This window comes from Pollicipes pollicipes, unplaced genomic scaffold (genome assembly GCF_011947565.3).
Source record: "Pollicipes pollicipes isolate AB1234 unplaced genomic scaffold, Ppol_2.1 Scaffold_1832;HRSCAF=2141_pilon_pilon_pilon, whole genome shotgun sequence".
NCBI classification, from domain to species: domain Eukaryota; kingdom Metazoa; phylum Arthropoda; class Thecostraca; order Pollicipedomorpha; family Pollicipedidae; genus Pollicipes; species Pollicipes pollicipes.
In genome coordinates, this window is record NW_023596004.1 from 119030 (window position 1) to 125029 (window position 6000).

The following is a 6000-nucleotide window of genomic DNA, read 5'->3' on the forward strand; positions in this document are numbered from 1 at the left end:
TCAACGGCGTCCCATCGGTCGCCCGCATGCCCTCACGGCCGGACCTGAAGCGGCGGGCGGGCCCTCCCGGGCCACTGAGTGCTGAGCAGGGTTGCCTTGACGAGATAGACAGCTCAGCGCACGCAGCAGCGACACCTACGCTGTGCACAACGCTGCAGCGGGCGGGACCGGAACACGCCGCGGGAGCCCGGGGTCCCCAGGACGGATCCAGTCCCCTCCCCTCCAAGGCAAATATCCGATTCTACATGCTCGTAACTGTCAGTTTCGATCGCAGCCAAGAAAGACATTTGTGCCAGCTCTCAATGGCCAATGCTCTCAGTTGGCCAGCTCTCACGGCATGCTCGCAGGCGTCAAGACGCACCCAGCACCTCCCTAATGCCGAAACTTTTGACAGCCGTGCATGGCGCGAGAGTGCAGAGTCCCCTCCGGACAACGTCTCCCGACATGTAAATTACCATCATCACAAGCCGGCAGCAGGTGTGCACCCCGTGTCCGCCGGCGGCGCCCGGCGCGGCGGCACGCGAGCCGAGCACGTGTCCAGCGGCGGCCGGCCGCCCAGGTGGGGGGCGCCGGCCCGGGCGGCCTGCAGGCTGCAGCGGCGTCGGAGGCGGCCGAGCACGCGGCAGCCCCACCGCGCCGTTCCGACCCAAACAAGCAGCTGCTCGTGTCCACACAGTCAGGGTCGGAGCCGGTTTGAGGCCAGAGAGGGGGCGGACAGACGTACAGGCGGGGACGGAGAGCGTCGGAGGACGGTACGAGCTCCTCGCTCCCCGCTGCAGTGTCCGACTGTAGGACGTGCCCGCGGGGCAGACACCAGATCGCGCCGTTTGGGAATGGCGGCGGCTCAGCTGCGGACCGCAGCGTCGTCCCGTGCCAGCGGGGTGGCGTACTGAGAGTCAGCGGGCGAGCTCGTGTCCTTCGGCTCCAATCCCATGCTGTGGAGCCTGAGCCCAGCCGGGGCCCGCGGCCGTGCTGCAGCGCTCGGTCGGGACCTGACCACGCCCTCTGATCTGACCGGGGCTCGACAGACCTGCGGTCGCGCCACTGGCCATAATTGATGTGAATAGACCGTGATAGGCACACATGAGCCCAGATTGGGGGACGTGGGCGCGCGCGTGACAGTGGCAATACATGACATCCTCGGGTCGCGTGCGCCTGCGATCGTTGCCTGTGTATTAGTGAATGGCTGGTGACCTCAGCACGCCAATGTAGCGTTGCGTGGCAACACACGTGTGACCCGCTCGATGAGCACAATGTGTTCCCGTGGCCGATAACGCATGGTGGAGAATGGGCAACGATTGCCGGTATTGCATAAAAGATCCGGCAAAGTCCAGCGGGACGGGAAACGACCTTCATGCGGCCCACGGCCTGCCAGCCATCCACAGATAGGTGAAAAGTCTGCATACTGTGCCATTAAGGAACGCTTATCATTCCAGAACTAACACCGGCGGCGCCGACCGCCGGCCAGGTCTGGCTGGCAAGTCCCGCCGGATCCCTGGCCCGGTGCCGCACACCGGCCAGGTCTGGCTCACAAGTCCCGCCTGGGCTCCCGGCGCCGACCGCCGGCCAGGTCTGGCTGGCAAGTCCCGCCGGATCCCCGGCCCGGTGCCGTACGCCGGCCAGGTCTGACTGGCAAGTTCCGCTGGATCCCCGGCGTCAGACGCCGGCCAGGTCTGGCTGGCAAGTCCCGCTGGATCTCCGGCGTCGGACGCCGGCCAGGTCTGACTGGCAAGTCTCCCTGGATCCCCGGCCCGGTGCCGTGCGCCGGCCAGGTCTGGCTGGCAAGTTCCGCTGGATCCCCGGCCCGGTGCCGTGCGCCGGCCAGGTCTGGCTGGCAAGTTCCGCTGGATCCCCGGCCCGGTGCCGTGCGCCGGCCAGGTCTGGCTGGCAAGTCCCGCTGGATCCCCGACGTCGGACGCCGGCCAGATCTGGCTGGCAAGTCCCGCTGGATCCCCGGCCCGGTGCCGTGCGCCGGCCAGGTCTGGCTGGCAAGTCCCGCTGGATCCCCGGCCCGGTGCCGTGCGCCGGCCAGATCTGGCTGGCAAGTCCCGCTGGATCCCCGGCGTCGGACGCCGGCCAGATCTGGCTGGCAAGTCCCGCTGGATCCCCGGCCCGGTGCCGTGCGCCGGCCAGGTCTGGCTGGCAAGTTCCGCTGGATCCCCGGCCCGGTGCCGTGCGCCGGCCAGATCTGGCTGGCAAGTCCCGCTGGATCCCCGGCGTCGGACGCCGGCCAGATCTGGCTGGCAAGTCCCGCTGGATCCCCGGCCCGGTGCCGTGCGCCGGGCAGATCTGGCTGGCAAGTCCCGCTGGATCCCCGGCGCCGGACGCCGATGGAGCCACAGCCCAGGCTCGCCGGCCTACCGGCCCCCGGACGGCAGCAGCCGCGCGCGGCCGGGGTCGGCCCGGGAGCCTGTCACGTGCGGCACTGATGAAAGAGGCCGAGATCCCCAGGCCGCTTCTCCGCAGCCGGGCTGGCAGCGGGATCCTGTACCGGATTACACCGCAACAGCTCAGTGCCCGCGAAAAGCAGCGCCCGACAGAAAGGCATTGATTATCGGCGTGAAAGGAGGTGGGGCACGAGGTTATCATATAACTGAACGACACGGACGCGCGACGCCCCAGCCCGGACAGCCAGGCATCAACGCTCGGGAGACGAGCACCACCGGCCGAACGCGAACCACACCACAATTCCATGGAGCACTGCACCTCAAAGCCGCTACCATGAAAAGCTGTGGCGATGCCAGATGCGGCATGCAGCGCCGCCAAACAAGGAGCGCTCTGCCCACAGGGCCGCCGGCGCTCGCTCCGATTCCATCTTTATCGCCGGCTCACGTCTGCGCGGCTCAGCCCGCACGGACGGCCCCGGCCGGCCGGCGCCCAGCATGCTCGAGCGGGCGGCCGGCACGCGGCGACAACACCCAGCAGCAGGACGCGGCGAGGCGGCACCGCTGCCACCGCGACCGGCCCGCCGGCGACCTTACCGTCCTGGTGAGCCCGCGGCGACCGCACCGACCGCTGCATGCCAGCTGAGACGCGTATCTCGCTAGTAGCCGTGATGTCATTGGCCACTGGTTCGTCCTCATCATCCTGAGCTCCTGCTGCGTGCACGCAGGTTGGTACTCTGGGAGCAGCCAGCACCCGAACCCTTCACCGAGCGTCGTATCATCCAGCCTACGCAAGGGTGGATATCCCCCCCCCCCCCACGGCGGAAACTACCAGCAGATAAATTCTTCCAAGGTCATGATTATGCAACCGAAGCTCAATGTTCCGCGACGCCGGGCGCGGGCGCGGGCGGTCTTCTGCTTGGCGTGGCCTGACGGCCAGCTGGCGCGGCGAGCGCCGGCCGACAGCCGTCTGGAGGGTCGCCCACCGGCGAGCGGCGGCCGGCGGCGTGCGCGCTGCCAGCGCCGGCTCCTCCGTCACCGTCCGGGCAGCTCGCCGCCGTGACGAGCTCACCGTAGCCTCCACACCCGCCCGCACCAGACCAGCCGTCTGGTGCACCGGACCGGACCACCCAACGGGGCACCGCCGGCCAGGCGCGCGCAACACGCAGATCCAGCGCACGTCCAGTCCGAGTCCTCGCGCGTCCGAAACATGGCGGCGGCGCTAAAAGCCGAGAAGTGGCGAGCCATGTAAATGACGCAGTCCGTAACAGACGGCGCCAGCTGGGAACAAGGGCGCTCCCAACACAGCACAGGATGAAGCGGCCCGGAACCGCACAAATAGCGTTTAAAATAGGTACAACTGGCTATTATCGCGGCTTCGAACAGCACTGCGAACAAGAACAGCATCTGTCGAACAGCGAACACGTGCTTTCTGGGCGTCTGGCGGCGCCGGGCCGAAACAAACATCCCTTCCGCACAAGTGGAGGCGACGCGGCTCTGCGTTACGGACCCGGCCGCGTCGATCCAGCCGCCCGCTGGGCCAGAACCGCAGGGCCGCCGCCGCGGCGGGGTCTCGGCCGATGTAAACAGGAGCCGGCGGAGGGTGCCGGCCGGACGCGCCGCCGTAGCGCGCCAAACCGCGTGCCGCCGCCAGCCTGCCATCTCTCGCCGTCAGCCGGGCTGCGCCGCTTCGGTTGCTGAACCCGCGCCTGTTGCGCAATCTGCAGCATATGCCGGCGCCGCAGCCGGCGGCGGGGGGCGGCGGAGCATGACGAGGGCGAGCCGCAGCCGGCGACCGGCGATCGATCGTGCCCCGCCGCGAAATTCAAACACGGCCGGCGGCGGCGGCGGCGGCGGCGGCGGCGGCGGCGGCGGCGGCGACTGCCGCCAGGAATGATCGGCACGTGCCCGGGCCGGCCGCGGCCGTGGGAAATTGGGTCGGCGCCGATTACCCGGTCAGCTCGGTGAACCGCGCAGCAAACTCCGCGGTGCCGCGGCCCGCGCAGAATGCAGGCCGGCGTCGTTACTGCGCTGTTGGGCCGCCCGACCGGCACGCCCCACACCGCCCCCTTCCGACTCACTGGTTTCGGCGCGCTTTAACGCAGGTAGGGGAGGCTGGGAACGAAACGGCGCCTGTCGCAAAAACAGGGGCAGAGTGCGAAAGCCGGGGGAAATGACAGTGCAAACGAGGGCGTCGAGCAGAATGACCTGAAAAGCGGGCAGTCAATACTCATGGCGAGCACACGACCGGCTGAATGATAAATTGCCGCGACAAAGAAGCGGATACGTGATCGAGTTCGGTCGGCGGGCCGGCCGACCGTTGACAATCGGCGGCGGCCCAGATCGGCGAACCCGTTCGGCGGCCCGGAAGCCGACAGCCGCCGCGGCCGCGCGGCCGGCCGGGGCGCTCCCAGCCGTGGCCGCGCGCCGGGCCGTCACGGCTCGCCCGGCGGCCCTGACCGGCCGACCTCCGACTCCGACCACAACGGCCGCCGGGGCGCGCGGCGCGGTCGCTCAAGGTCCCCCGCCGCGGCAAGGGGTCCGCCCGCCGGGGGATCACACCCGGCGCCGGGAGGGGGCGCCGCGCCCGGGCGTCAGCCGGCGAGCGGCGCACCAGCGTCGCCCGCGCGCCGACGGCGGCCCCGGCCGCCGGCGCACGAGCGACCGGCCCCGGCCGCCGGCGCACGAGCGGCCCGCCAGCGGACGGACCGATCAGCCGCCGCCGCCGCCGGGCGCCGGCCCATCAGCAGTGTCGATTGCTGGCCGATTGGCGCGTCCGCCGGCCGCGGCGCAGACCGTTTTAATCGGCGTAATCGGTCGGCGGTGATGGCTGCGGCGGCGGCTGTCTCGGTCGGCGCCCGGGCCGGCCGGCCGTCCGATCGAAGGAGCGCCGGCGAGGCGGAATCTGGCACAGGTACGCAGGGCACGCCCGGCCACAGGTGTACCCATCACGGGTGCGACTGCTATCGCCTTTATCAACGTGCTAGGTCGAAGCCAGCAATGCACACAATCGGGTAGGGCAGGGGCCCCATTACAACGCATTCCTCTATCTGTGAGCCGGCAGCTTCCATGGCTGCCCTAAATCAGCCACCGGTCGCGTTCGGTGCCCGTTTCCGAATAATCAGCTCTCGTTGGCGTCAACTTATACCTACCCGTGCGCCGGCGGGGAACAGATAGTGAAAACAACGCCGTAATTCAGCCGGCAGCTGGGTCATAGTCAGCTCGGCGCACAAAAACACGCCCGCGCCGCCGGCTGGCAAACACGGCCGGCAGTGGGGCGGAGCGGCATCGAGCGGCCTGCTGCGACTGCCCGGCGACCGCGATAACCACCCCGCCGACCGGCGTCGATCCGCGCGATTGCTGCCAGATAGCTGGCCTCCGCCCCGGCCAAAACGTCTCTCGGAGCAGGCGCGACGCCGCTGCCGCGATGCACGCGCGGAGAAGTCCCCTGCCGGTGTGAGCTGCGACCGCCCCGCCTGAGGACTCCACATTTGACCGCGGCATGGTGATGAGAGGGCGGCGGCGAGCGCGCGCCGTCGGCCGCTGTCAGCGCCTCGGTCGGCCCGGCTATTACGGCGGCTGGCAGTCGGCCGCAGACGCGTCGGTGTCGCTCAGT